Source organism: Cynara cardunculus (assembly GCF_001531365.2).
Source record: "Cynara cardunculus var. scolymus isolate 2C chromosome LG 5, CcrdV1, whole genome shotgun sequence".
Taxonomy (NCBI): Eukaryota; Viridiplantae; Streptophyta; class Magnoliopsida; order Asterales; family Asteraceae; genus Cynara; species Cynara cardunculus.
Window position 1 is genome coordinate 15,750,100 of NC_037532.1, and position 16,367 is coordinate 15,766,466.

Below are 16,367 nucleotides of genomic sequence, written 5' to 3' on the forward strand. Positions count from 1 at the left end.
CTCATGGTTATGCCTACAAGTGATAAATAGTATAATAGCCATAAACTACAAGTAATCTAAACCAGAGCCTCTGGCCATTTAGAAACACTTAATTAATTTTTGGCAAAATTTTCATCGCCTTTGGAACCAGAGACCTCTGGTTGTATAGACCAGAGCCTCTGGATTCCAAGTATTCTCCTCCAAACCAGAGCCCCTGGTTGTATAGACCAAGTATTCTCCTCCAATTCTATAAGACCAAAACCTCTTTGGTCTCAAACTTGGACTTCCTCGATCATTCATGCATATAACCATGTCATTTTCCATCACCCTTTGGAACCAGAGATATATGGTCCAAAGACAATACTTTGTGAACTTTTTCACTAAGTATTCTTTCATCAACCAGAGCTTTTGGTTCTAAAGACCAAAGCCTCTGGATTCAAAGCCTTTGAAACTAGAGCCCTCTGGTCTCAAAAGCACATCCATGCTACACCCACATACATGCGCTTAACCATTTTTTCATCTCTCTTTGCATCGCCTTTGCAACCCAGAGTCCTCTGGTCTCAAAGGCCCCATCTTTACATTCCATTTTGCATATACTTCACCATTTCTTCATAACTATTTTCATCACCTTTGCAACCAAAGCCTCTGGTTCTAAAGACCATACCCTCTGGGTTTGTTGTCTTTGGAGCCAGAGCCCTCCGGTCTCAAAGACCCACTCATTTTCATGTCCATTCACACACTTAGCCACATTTAATACCATTTATTTATCATCATTCACAACCAGAGCCTCTGGTTGTATAAACCAGAGCCTCTGGTCATCAAAATCAACCTTCTTATTGGTTCTAGGGAGAGTTTTACACTCAATCTCATCCCCATGCATCATTTGAGGGGGGAGCTTTTCATTGCATAATTATGCATTTTCCATCCCAGAGCCTCTGGTTCTACTATCCAGAGCCTCTGGTTCTACTATCCAGAGCCTTTGGTTCTACTATCCAGAGCCTCTAGACACCAAAATGCTATATACAAGAGATGAATCAATCATGTGTATTCAACCAGAGACCTCTGGTCCTACACAATGAGTTGTCCATGTTTAAACAGAGCCTCTGGTTTGTCTAACCAAGGCTTATTATTCATACAACCCAACATTTCATCGATGAACCTGTTTATCACTCCCAACCAGAGATCTCTGGTTCCTCACCCAATGAGTCATGACCAACCAGAGCTCCTCTGGTTCCATGACAAAATCTTTTTCATTAAAAAAACCGTCTTAAATGAAAACCTTTTTTAAGATTATACAAAATTGCAGCTTTTATGACTAAAAACTATACAATATGAGTTTTTAGAAGACCAAAACTTCGTAATTAGTATTAATCTTACAATGAGATGGAATTTTTAAACACATTTTTTTTTGGATTGCTAGTTCAAGAGTTATTATTTGGAATAATTATTTAATTATTCCAAATAATCCAAACGTCTCTTACACAAAAGCCTGCAACATTTACAGCTTGTTCCCCATAAAACCTCTTCACATTACCCATCCACCCCACCCATGACGACATGTGTCCTCCCATATTAATGGCACAATATCGTCAAGACGGCCCACGATCCCCATCAAATCACCTTTTTGCCAAATGTCTCCCGCCATCATGATTATCCTTTTAATATTATTTTTCTCAAACGCCCTTTCCCCTCCTCCACCTATATATACTAATCTTCCCTAAACCACTTCTTCTTTACGCTTCCTAAACCTGCAAAAAGCTTAAGATGAACTAGATGCAAAACCTGCAACTACAATCTAAAATGGCCTCTTCCGCCTCCCATGAATCAAACAACAACGACAGCCATGTGCAATCAATCGGCGCTAACAGTGTGCACTGGTATTCCTCCCCATCAAGCCAAACAACCACGCGATCGACCTTCGAACCAACCTGTTTGAAGATAGGTTTGCAATCATGATCGAGTTTTTCCAGAACTGTATTCTCCAACCGGCGTTGACCTTAACCGACAATGGCGTACCTCTTAAGTACGTCCAACAGTACTGGCAGACCTGTGAGTTTATCCCCGACAGCTGTGGAATCATGGGGGTATAGACGCCCCAAATGATATGTCAAGATCTCATGAGCAAAGGTCTCAAAAGTTCTTTGCATTCCCACTCGCCAAGAACTCGGCATTGACCACTACGCCGAGCCACCCACAAGCTCCGACATCCTCTGCTTCATCCGAATGCTAGGTTACAATCGTGACCTACGCAATGCCTCTGATTTCAAGAGGCAATTCTTGCCTCCAATGTGGAATATGTTCTTTTCCATATTGAACAGAGCCCTCACCTGCAAACTGGGATCGATGGATCAGGGCAACATCAACATAATGACAATTATGTACGGCCTCTTCTTCAACTTACCACTGGACTACGCTTTTCTCATCTACAACGAGATCCATGCAGCGGTAGTCAAGAAGTGTAAGCTCAAGGCCGCAGGAAAACCATTGACCTTCGTTCTCTTCCCAAGGTTCCTCGTTCTTTTCATCAAAGACGCAATGAGGAGACATGATCTACCGGCCGATGAACCATACACTCCGCAGTTTCTCATGAATGGTCATCGACCAACGATCTCCAAGGAAGGCTACACCATGGAGAGGACAGTCTCTCGCTCCATGCTCAGCGTCATACCAGAGACGTCTGATATAAGGCAGAAGTATGAACGCTCTCTGCTGTCCCAACAACCGAGGGCATCAATCGCAGAGCACTTAAAGTCGTCCTCAGACACCAACGAGGGAGCACAGGAGTCGTCTTCATCGGATGATGAAGATGATGATGATGACACTCCTCGTGCATCCCCTGGCCCTTCACATACAATTCCCATCCCCACTATCCAAAGGGCAACCACCACCACTACCCCTGGCGATCAAGGCCAGAGGGGTATTGAACATGGACGACCTAGTCCAATCCCTCACCCAGCCAGCCATCCAGAGGTCATTCTTCGGACCTTTGGAGATGATGAAGCCGAGGAACCTCACCATCCATCGCCCCTCTCCCAACAGAGGGACGATGAAGAATTAAAAGCCACTTCGCCTCATGGCTCGCCACCACCCTTCACACACCCAGAAGCATGTGTTGCTCTGGCATTGCTGATTCCCAAAATCATTCAGAGCGATCTCCTATTCGTGCACAACCCACCCCTTCGATACTTGATCTAGCGAAAGGGAAACACACTTACTTCTCTTACCCTGCCTCTGAAGCCGAGGAAAAAGAAGAAGATGTAGCAACATCAAGAGATAGCTCCTCACTAGAGGGCTATCAAGGACATGATGGAAGTCCTTCAAGGCCTATATTTTCACAAGGCAATGATGGCGCCTCTGGAGCTGAAGCTCAACCTGCAGTATCGTTGCTGCAGGGGTTACCCATGTGGCTGATCTGGTCACAAAGGCTGAGTTCCAAGCCTTTGTGGACTCGATTCAGCGCTCCTTGGAAAACCTAAAACTCATCATACAAGGGATTGTCGACAACCCCCCATCCATCGATCTTACCCCCCTGCGACAGTCCCTTGCAATCCTCAAAACCTAAACCCAAGACAACACAACCCGTCTCCAAATGCTGCAACAAACTGTCACCCAACACCACAACACCTCCTCCGCCTTTGCCACCCAAAGAAACCAACTTTTGATGAACTCCATCGCCACCCTCATGGCCCAGGCAACTGCAATCGATGAGCCCCTAGCCTCCATCACCACCCACATAAACACCATCCTCCAAACCCTCAACACCCTTCCAGCCACCGTAATCTCCCAAATCCCTCAACCACCCCCACCCCTAACATCATCAATCGATGAAACCCTCGCCTCCCTCTCCAATCAAATGACCACCACCCAAAACACCCTCATCTCCCTCCCAACTACCATATTACCCCACATACCCCAACCACCTCCTCCCCTACCCCCTCTGCAGGCTTATCTTTTGATGAAGCCTTTTCTTCCTTCACTGCAGAGGTGAGGAATATCATCGCCAACATTCCCATTCCTCCATCCACATCCACCTCCGCCTTCGTGCCCCCACCTGAATCCACATCCACCATGGAGTTCGCCACCAGGGACAACCTAAGGGCCCTGTCGAAAGCACTTGTCTCATCCTTCAATGAGATAAGTGCAAAATTCAATCATCGTGCTGCACAACCAACCAAGGATCTCTCCCAGAGCCTTGCCGATCAACAAGCACGCACCCACTCTCTCCTTCACTCGATGGAGGAGAGAAGAAAACAACAAGCCCTGAAGGCGTATCTTGCATCCTTCAGGAAGGAGAAAAGAAAGAAGAGCAGAGCATCATGCTCTAGTAGCCGCCCGCACAAAAGACCACGACATGAGGACCCAGACCCGATGATCAAGGTCTTCGACCTCATGAGGGGGAGAACGAGGCTGCGATTGCTCACCCGATGGAATCTGCTGCACCATCACCACCACCCCAAACACAAGAACAACCTCCACCATTAACCCAAGCGAGGGAACCAGAGGCTCAGTCCTCTGAAGATGTACATAATGTACATGTCCCCCTCGCCACCTTTCAAGAACCCATCGAGTTGAGCTCATCGACCGATGAAGCACCATGCACACAACCAACAACCAACCTACTCTTCACCCGATCACCAACTCCCAATCTACCATTAACCCCCTCACCAACACCATGCACCACATAACCCTTCACCTCCTTACACATACAACCTCAACCCACAATCACCCAACCTTCATCACCACAACAACCTCCAACCTAAACACAACCCGATGAACCAGAAACCACCCAAACACAACCTCTTAAACCAGAAACCACCCAAATTGAAACCAATGAACCAGAAATCACCCCTCATGAAACCAATGAACCAAAAATCACCCCTCATGAATCCAATGAACCAGAGCCAACTCAAACCTTTCCATCACCAACCCACTCTCAGCCCTTAGTCCAAACACAACCCACAGCCCAACAAACCCAGGTGCAAGCGGATGTTCCTTCTTCGCCGAGGCACCCTCCTCAAGGGGTCGTCGATGAAATCAGAGCAAATATGGAGTCGCTCAGGAGACGTCCAGAGGTGCCGTCGAAAGAGCCAATCATGATGGAGAACATCCATCAATATCTGTATCATGATCGCGATGAAGGTTTGACTCTCAATCCTCCAATTCTTTCACAAGAGTCGATGAACCTCCTACACCATAGGTTTGTTAGACAGACACCCAACCACCACGGGTTGTCTTTTTAAACGATGGAATAAGGTTGGTCACGGACATCAAGATGAGGACCTTCACCAACAGAGTTATTAAGTACATCGAGTACACAGTGGAGCGAGCCCACGATCAAGTCAGCATCTTTAGTGAGAATGACTTGATCAATCTCAATCCCTATGAACTGATTGAGCTTTACGCATACATGACTCAGCGGCAGGATCAGGGTATAAGATTTGGGATGGAGAACAGAGCGATCGTGCAGATAATGGAGACCTTGGTGACGTATCGAGCCAAGAGTGACTTTGAAATTGCTCTTCGGCTTGGCATCGACAGACTTTCTTGCACTCCACCCAATGAAGACTTCCCTGGCCTACAGGAGAAGAGGTCAGCCTCTGTCCTTACTCAAGCATAACTGGGTCTGGTATATAAAAATGAGTTTGGCACGAAGAAATTTTTTAGGTTGACTAAGGCCTTTAAGTACTCAAATGAAACACTTTAATGGTATCAGAAAGCCATTAGAGACAGGTTGGGCAGACCTCATGTGCCGACAGACGATGGACAGATACTGATTCATGAGATATCTACAGTCGTCCAATACAAAGGACTCCTCATGCGCTTTTGGGATATATCACAAGGGAGACCTTGAATGTAGTCTTATGTTTTGTCTTGTAATTTCCTTCATTTCATCGTTGTAAGAATTCATCATTTGTTCCAATGAAAATTTGGCAAAAGATGCTTTTCTTTAGAATAGCCTTTGTTCTTCACTTATACGTTAAATGTTCTTAGATTAATTAATGTTTGTTCTTTCATTACTTAGGGGGAGATTGTTAGACCCCATAAGTATTATGCATGAAGTAATGAAGACAAACAAGTGATGAAGAACCAGAAGGCCGATGGAAGACTTCAAGGAAAAATAACTAAGTCTGAAGAACAACCAAAGGGTCGATGAACTGACCAGAGATGTGATCGAAAGTGCATCTCCATAACCCCTTTGGATACTAACTTTGGAGTTTCCTTCACCAGTTCAACCAGAGGCAAGCAATGAAGAAATGAAGATATGAAGATAAGGTTGAACTCATACCCCATGGAAGACAGCTGGAGATGATCAATCAACAGCTGGATTCTATAAAGTTTATCTTGTTTTAATGTTTATCCATGTTTTAGATAAGCTTTATCTGTTAGTAGAAGATTAGCTAAATCGTCTCCCTTGATAGTTATCTTCTTATTAGATTACTAGTATAAATAGGTGGTTAGGCCTATTGTAATCTTTAACACTTTTACGTTTTTCACAATTATTGGAATAAAGTGAAATCTTTGGCACTCAAGGTTATCCTTTGAATGTCCATGCATTGTTCTTGAGTGTTCATCATTTTATTCATCCAAACACTATAATTTCGTTATTCTTAACTTAATTATTAGTGTTTTTGAGATATCTGGGAACAACACTAACAGTCATTCTACCAGGGACATCAAACTTAGATTGCAAGCTTTGAAGAAGCTCACTAAACCCTTCACCGTCAACAACACTAAAAGGTTGTTCATCTTTCACTACAAACATAGCCAAGGCATTGCGGCATTTTTCTTTATTTAAAGTCACGGCCAACAAATTTCCCACACCGTCACCATCGCCTTGAAAACTAAGTACTTTTTGTTTTTTATCGGTTTCCCTACCCGGATATTTCTTGCATTGTTTTCTTATGTGTGTCCATAAACTAGTTGTGCCAATTTTCTTACTGTCACAAGCATAAATTTTTCCACATTAGTTTCAAACACACCTAGGATCATTTGGATTTTCACCATCTACTTTTGCAAAGTGAGCCCAAACATCAGATACTCTACCACCCGACCTTTTTTTATCGATGTTTGGTTCTTCTTTGATCTCTTTATCAATACACTAGAAGGGTACTCGCGCAATGCAGCGAGATACATCTTCATTTTAATGTTTCGTTTTATTTTTTGTCTTTATTGATATAATACGGTTTTTGTTATTCCGATAAAGATAATGTTTTTACTTTTGAATGAAAATAAATTTGAAGATATCATAAAAATTTGAAAAAAATATATCGATATCAATATCAAATTAACTATTTAAAAGCTTTCGTTTTTTTGTACAATTTCTTTAATTTAATTTTTTATTATAATTTAGGTCTAATAGCAAAGTAGTTTATTTTTGGTTTAACAATATAATTTTTATAAAGATAATGATTCTGTTAGAATTCAATAATTATCCTAATTATATTTTAGATTTTTATATTTAAAATGAGATGTTTATCTTGTATTTGATTATGTTTATCAGCAGTTAGTTACACGAATTAAGATATGGAGCTTTAATAAGTTGTACTTACGCACAATCTACTTGTAATCTTGAGTTTTAAGTAATATGCATTAATAAACAGTACTTTACGCATAAAAAGTRGTTTTTAAGAGTTTTTGTCAAATGCTTTATATTATAGTATAGATATTGGGGTTGGGGTAGCATTAGCATCCATTGAATTTGAAACTGTAAAGATTAAGAAGAAACCGAAAACCTAGCATTATTGATTTACAGTGAAAGCTAAAATACAAAACAGTAAGTAAGTTCGAGGCTTTTAAAGTGCAGATGTTGGCCAAGTAAGTTCTATAGAGTGTTTGGTATTTAATTAAGTTGGATTGATTGGCTTTTAAAACATAATGCTTGGCTTTTCATTGCAAGCAAAGCACTGCTTATATGCCAGAAAACACTACATTTTACAAGAACAACCAAATTCTATCTTGATTAACTGGAAAATGACTAGGGTTAAAAAAACAGTGTTTACAACCAAGCCCACTTTCATACTAATCGAGGCTGTAAGTAAGTTCAAAACAGTGAAAGCTGTAAATCGAAGCTATGTAAATCGATAAGAAATCTGTGTAAAACTGTAAATCGAATGTTGTATTACCTTATCTGTGTAAATCGAAGGCTCAAGTCTGTAAATCGAACTATCCAAGGCTGTCTATCGAAGATTCTGTGTGCCTTCGGTCAATCGTTCGTTCAGGCGATGATATGCGATGATAGGCTTACAATCAAAGGTTTGATTTCTCGAAGGCTCGTTCCTGTCACTGGCTCACTGCTGTTGTCTGCTCGTTCAAGTTCAAGGTACGATGAATCGCTATGTCGCAAGCAACTCGCATTGTCGCTGACTTGCTGTCTGTGTTTGAGTTTAGGAAGGAGCAACTAGGTTTACAATGAAGGAAAACAAAAAAATGTAGTGTATAGCCTTGCCCCGTGGTTTTGTCATTTTTAATCAGGTTGTCGGGTTGGGTCGGGTTCTTTTGGGCCTGACCTAATTCCAAACCAATAGAGTCGGGTTGGCTAATTTTTTTATCAATCATACATCTGGTTACCTCGGGTTGTTTTTTTTTAATTTCGGGTTGGGTTGATCGGGTTGGTCAGATTTTTGAGCACCCCTAGCTCCAGCTATGTTGATACAATGATGTGCTCATATGCATTGAAAATTTCAATTCTCAGATACTTCAATAAGCAAGAGGAAGACTCATTATCATAATGGCAAATCCCCCTTCGCCTTAGCCTAGTAGGTCAGTAACCCACACGACCACATGACCCAACTTTATAATAATCAGTTAGAAATTTAGATTTTTTTGCAAAAAAGATTTGAAGATTCATAAATCATAATAGAACTCACACAACAACTCGGTAAGTTCATTCAACAGTAGAAATTGTTGATCCTCTCTCTCAGTGATTTGATGATAATCCCTTTTCACTTATACGTTATATTTATGTTTCTGTCTTTTCAGTTCCAGCGCTCATCACTGAACCTGTTCAATGATCGCTGAAGAACTTGTATTGTAAATCAATCAGAGACATCGATACTTCGAGAAGACAACACTCACACCAAAGAACCTTCAGCTAATGTCGAAGACTGAAACTGAAGGTTAGAGACTGGAAAGTACGTGATCTGAAGCGGTACTCAGTGATTACAAGCCTGTCTACATATGCGTGAAGACTGCTCAAGCCTCAGCGAATGCTGAAGTGACCTTTAGGTTATTCCAGCATTCAGTGATCAAAGGAAGCTTGCTTAGCACGATTGTTGTTGTCTTGTCCTTATGCACACAAAGGACAAATCCATACCCTTTCTAATAGTTAGTACAGTACGGAGCCGACTAGTCAACTCTATTGCTCACCAACTTTAGGTAAGGATGTCTGCTCATGAATAGTGCTTTTATACTATTCACTGTAGCAAAGGACAAGTCTTCCTCTTAAGGCTTGGCACGCACTCTAACCCTACCATATTGCATTAAATGAACATTTAATGCATTGGGTATAAATAGAAGTGTTTCTTCTCTTGTAGAGTGCGCGCAACTCACTCTTTAAACCTAATTCTTACTTTGAGCATTTTCTAGCTTAAGTAAAAGAGCTTTTCTTTACAGCGTTTCTTTTCTCATTTTCTAAGAATTTGTGTGTAACCAAAGATTGTTTAGATAGATTTTCTTACCACATCTTTCCGCAGACAGTCTTATAAAATTTGTATTGATCTTCTCTATCAATATACACTTTTAATTTGAAAATATTGTGTTTGTATTCATCCCCCCCCCCCATTCTACAAACTGTTTTACTTATCTTGTAGACCCTCAAGGGACCAACATAAATCATTCATTGGAGATTTCCATCTTTGATTTTCTGAATCTAATTTCATGACTGTTAATCGGCTGAAAAAAGAATTCTATGTCTTGAAAATCGAAATAGTCGAACTTTGAAGAACAATAGAAATTAGATTAAGTTGTTGGAATGATGGCGTTAACCGGTTCATAATGTGCATTTAGTATCATCATTACTAGGCCTTTGGGCATGTTTTTATAGTGAAAGCTCAATTGTCCAATTGCCAAATTATTAAACCCAAAACTAGTAACATATGACAACTTGATACCCCTTTAAGCTTTGATGTCCTGTGCGGCCGCACGAGCTGCACGTGGCCAGGGCCGACCCTGGTTATAAACGTAACATTTTAAGTTAAGTTCAGTTTCATTTTGTACATGTGTGACCCCTTGTATGGCTTTTTGTCACAAAACTAATCCAAGGTACAAATTGGTTAAGCATAAGTAACAAATATGTTATGCACAATCCTACACAGAGTTCACTTAACACAATTTGTACAAGTTAACGAAACACGAGTATTATATTATTAATCAAAACCCTATGAATGATAACATAATTCATACCCAACTTTGACATCAAATAGACAATTTAGAAAGTATACCTTGGATTGTCTTCTACAAATAGCAATTCTTCAAGATTTTATCACCAATACTTCAAGTTCCTAATCCTTTTCTTCAATTTCTTAGCTTTAATCTTTCAAGGTATCACCCTCTTCCTAGTTGCATGAGGAGATATGAATCAAACCCTAGGTTTGGATGAAGAGAGAATTTTCATTCTAGAGAGAGAGGTAATTAGCGTAATGAGACTTTTTGGTTGAGAATTGGGTTTAAGTAGTTAGTACAAGAATTCTCACTTATCAAATATTACCCCTCATCAATTGCCTAATTCAATATTGGTTCCTACATGGACTTTTCTTAACTTATTAGTCCTCAGACCAATTTATTTTTTACATAATTGCCCCTTTACATAAAACTTGGACTTACATTATTAGTCCAAAATACAACTACTTTAAGCAAGGGTACAAGTAGATAAAGCATCCAATTCTCATTTATTAGTGATACCAAGATTAATCGGTAACAAAATATAAGATGTTATATGATATCTTGATCTTATCAGCTAAAAAAACCATAATGTAATGATAACAACTCAAAAAGGTTCGCATATTGAAAGTGAAGCACTTAGAAAAACGTATTAAAGTATTAACTATATTTATTTTAGTTCATATTTAGTTTATCGAATAGTTTTTCTCAATCATTTTTTTTATTTTGTATCTATTTAGATCGGTAATTTATTACCTGCTATTATATTTTAATAACTTAATGACTTGACATCCATATCATCAAATGTTATATACTATCAACAGGTTATAGTAAGGATGTCAACGATATATATTAGAGCTTTTAACGAGCTACTGAAACTTAAGCTTAATACTTCTCAAGCTCAAGTTGACGTCGAGCAAAGATAAACTTTGTTTAATTTAACGAGACGATATATCTTCATAGCATCATTGTTCGACTCGGCTCCTTCAAAAGCTCCATTAAATAGTGGAGTTAAGTCATACGAACATATACTAATTTAGCCAAACATGTTCATATGTTCGTAAATCATACAATCATAATATAAAAATTATATAATTCGAATCAATAAATGAGTTAATAGATCTAAAGTTCGAGCCATAAAATAACCTTATACAGCTTAAATCTATACTACCTTATAAACTAGATTTATCAAAAGTCTTAAAAACAACTTTTAATGCACAAAGTACTATACATTTATCCACAAAGTCTTAAAAGTCTTAAAAATAACTCACAATGCATTAAGTACTACTACTTTATGCATTTAGTCTTAAAATATTTTAATCTACAATTAAAATAACATATAATGCAAGTTACCAATGCACATTATTACATTTTTTTCATGTTCCCAAGATATTTTTGACACCTTTCACTCATGCCTTCACCTTCTCGTACCTCTATGTCTTCTCCCCATCCCCCAATGTGAGATTCAAAATGATATTCATCATGAGTTATTAAAAGTTCTTTCATTCATCTCTCATTCAATTGCTCTATAATTCTTGGTCTCGCTCTCGATCTCTTGATTATTTGCTCTTGGTGTAAATCGAACACATTTGTGGAGTCGTTTAAATATGTTGGATTTTAAACATATTGGATTATAAACTATCATACAATTTTTTTCAGTGATAGACTGTAATTGGAACCATAACTCTTATTTATTCAAATTATATTAATATGTAAAGACCAAGTGTAACTTATATCATCGTTAAATCTTCTCTAACAAAACCAGTGAAAATTAAAAATCGTTAAAATTCACGGCTCCCGCCGCATTGCACGGGTACACAATTAATAAGAAATAAAATATTTAAAAACTTTATTGCATTGAGTGAGAAAAAATCGTTACACTAATTAAGAACTAAAGCAAACTACGTTTAGTTTTAATCCATTTGGTCCCAAATAATTTGAGCCAATAGTTTAGTTTCCAAAAATGACATCCCAAATAAGAACCATGGTGTTTGAAAACACGATTTCTAATAACAAAAAACCGTGGAAATTACTTAGATTTTGAAGTACGGGTGTCACAACAACTTATACGTATCTCGACCAATTCCCTTGAGCCCTGAATATAAGAAATCAGTTAGATTTCTTATATATTTGTATGTCTTTCCATCTAGATTCCACGTAAAATGAATCGTGGGCTTGACCATAAACTCCACATTTGAAATAATGAGTTGTTCCACCACGACCATGCACCTTGAGTTTGAGAACCCCATTGATGTAGACCTTAACGTTTTTGCCTTCCACGTCATGAATAACATTTAACCGAAACCATTTATTGTATATATTGTGAACAACCACCTTCTTTCGATAGTAATAAAGATCACCATTGTAGACTCGAAGCATCAGAGTCGAAGCATATGGAGGGTCGGCTCCAAACACTTGCATCACACTCACACCGGTAGTCCCGTGTGGCACGAAAGCGTATGCTTCAAATTGCCAAACACCACTAGAATATTTGTAACCCTATACCATATGTATCAAATACAAAAACACATTAGTCAGTTGTGAGAATATGTGGAACTTCATTAGACTATTCTCCAAAAAATTAAATGTTATTGGGGTCATATAAATACATCCGTCCCTGGAGGCAAAACGGACACAGATTGTTCCAAAATGTTGATTTCCTAAAGTGGTAAATATTGGCCTTGAATTTTGATACCATGTGAGAATTTGTGGAAACTTATTAGACTATTCTTCATGTAATATTTAATCGACGATAATAAAGGAAATAAAACAAGAACACCAAGATTTTACGTGGAAAAACCCTTGCGGGAAAAAACCAACGGCACAACCGATGATATCACTATATGAGAAAAATGAGGAAGTTACAAGAGTTTATAAGTATCTCAATCTCTCTATCGTCTCTTCTCTGGCTCTCCTTCAATACTACTTTTTTCTTATGAATGAATGGAGAATATATATTTGAAAGTAAAACAACTATTCTCCATGAATTGAGATAATAACCGAAATATTAGAAGACTTTTTGTCTTCCACTATTAATTGCTTCCGATTAGTCTTCCATAATTTATGCCAAAATGCTGTTGCTTTCCAATTCCTCCTCATGTGCATGGCCAACAAGATATATTAAATAAATCATGGAAAAAAATTATTTTCCATTCAGGAGAAAATACGTATCATTCTCAACAATCTCCACCTTGAGACGAATTTACTCTTGTAGCTAGATAAGAAGATAAATCTTCAATGAACTCCTCATTAAAAAAAATCATCGTGTGCCAACAGTCTTGTAGAATTAGACTGTCATACCAACCAAGCTTGAGCAAAGCTCAAACTTAGTTGATGGAACCGGCTTCGTCATCATATCCGCCGGATTGTCATGAGTGCTGATCTTTTGAACTTGAATATCACCTTGAGAAATAACCCCTCGAATAAAATGATAACGAACATCAATATGTTTCATTTTCTCATGAAACATTTGATCCTTTGTCAGATATATAGCACTCTGACTGTCGCAAAAAATCTTTATAGAATATGTGTCTCCACAAAGCTCACCATATAAATTTCTTAGCCAGATAGCTTCTTTGAAAGCTTCAGAAATTGCCATATATTCTGCTTCGGTAGTAGATAAGGCAACAGTGGTCTGTAAACTTGCCTTCCAACTCACAGCACAACCACCAATTGTGAAGACATAACCTGTCAATGATCTTCTTTTGTCCAAATCTCCTGCATAATCAGAATCTACATAGCCAACTAATCCTTTACCAAAACTTCCAAATGTTAAACAAGCATTAGAAGTACCACGCAAATATCTGAAAATCCATTGAACTGCTTTCCAATGCTCTTTTCCTGGATTAGCCATGTATCTACTAACAACACTCAAAGCTTGAGATAAATCAGGACGAGAGCATACCATGGCATACATCAGAGAACCGACCGCACTAGCATACAGAACATTAGCCATGTAATTAATTTCAGCCTCTGATTGTGGACATGATGCTGCAGAAAGTTTGAAATGTGCAGCTAACGGAGTACTAACAGGTTTGGCTTTATGCATGTTGAATCTTTGAARAACTTTTTCAATATACCTCTTTTGACTTAGGTATAATTTTCCAAGCTGTCGTTCACGGATTATTTCCATACCAAGAATCTTCTTAGCAGGACCCAAATCTGTCATCTCAAAATCCTTGCTCAGTTGTGCTTTCAGATTTGATATCTCTGTTTTATCTTTTGCAGCAATCAACATATCATCAACATAAAGGAGTAGATATATAGGTGAACCATTTACATATTTAAAATAAACACAACTATCATAATCCGATCTTTTAAAATTTTGAGAGATCATGAAAGAGTCAAACCTCTTAAAAGAGTCAAACCTCTTATACCATTGTCTTGGGGACTGTTTCAACCCATAAAGAGATTTCTGCAATCTACATACCAGATTCTCTTTTCCAGGAATAATGAAACCTTCAGGTTGTTCCATATAAATATCTTATTCCAACTCTCCATGTAAAAATGCCGTTTTTACATCTAATTGCTCAAGTTCATAATCACGCATAACAACAATGCTAAGTAATGTACGAATTGAGCTATGMTTAACAACAGGAGAGAAGACATCAGTGAAATCGATACCTGGAATCTGGTTGTAGCCTTTAGCAACTAACCTTGCTTTGTATCTTATTTCCTCATTGGAAGTAACACCTTCTTTTTTTTTGAAAATCCATTTACAGCGGATAGGCTTCTTTTCTTTTGGTAATTTTACCAACTCCCAAGTACCATTCTTCTCAAGAGACTCCATTTCATCATGCATGGCAGTTATCCATTTGTTGCAATCATCTGAAGTAATAGCTTATGTATAAGTTGAAGGCTCTGTTGTACCTTCAATTTCTTCGGCGACATTTAAAGCATAAGCAACAATATTGGCTTCTTCAATTAGTCTCTTAGGAGGATGGATGACCCTCCTTGGTCTGTCAGCTGCTACAAAACGTTGTGGTTGTTGAGTAGGAGTAGGAGACTCTTGCTCAACTGATGTATCTTGATCAACAGAATTTTCTTTTTCTGGTGTATCTTCTGAGTCAACARATTGCTCCACCTGCACACTTGACTTTTGTTGACTCTCAACTGGAGTATTAGTAGAAGAATCTTTTTGTAACATACTTGATTCATTAAAGACAACATTTCTACTAATCACAACCTTTTTAGTTTCAGGGCACCATAAMTTGTATCCGTTTACACCAGATTTGTGACCAAGAAARATACATTTAATTGCTMTAGGCTCTAATTTTCCATTATCGACGTGAGCATAAGCAGGGCAACCAAAAATTCTTAAATCTGAATAATTTGCTAGGGAACCAGACCATACCTCAATTGGAGTTTTCTTATCAAGTGGAATAGAAGGTGACATGTTAATTAAATAGCATGCAGTAGAAGCAGCTTCTGCCCAAAAACACTTAGATAATCCAGCGTTAGATAACATGCAACGGGCTTTTGAAATAATAGTTCTGTTCATACGTTCAGCCACACCATTTTGTTGAGGTGTGTGGGGAACAGTGTAGTGCTGTAACAACCCGTCCCACATCGGTTGGTGAGGAGAACTAAGCACTCCTTATAAGGGTGTGGATACCTCATCCTAGCATGACCGGTTTTGGGGCTTGCGTTGTGCGGCTGCCAGAAACAAAACCGTGCGACTACTGCTTTGTGGTTGAGCGGGCAGGTTAGTCAAAGCGGACAATATCATTGCTACGGGGTTCTGGGGGCGTTACAAGTGCCTAACAATACCATCTGATTTGCAATATGAATTAAATTCATTTGAACAGAACTCCATACCATTATCGGTGCGAAGCTTTTTAACCTTCTTACCAGTCTGGGTTTCCACCATGACTTTCCACTCTTTGAATGCAGAAAATGCTTCTGATTTATGCTTCAGGAAATATGGCCAAACTCTTCTTGAGTAATCATCTATAATTGTCAACATGTAACGAGCACCTCCAAGTGATGCTACTTGTGATGGTCCCCTACAT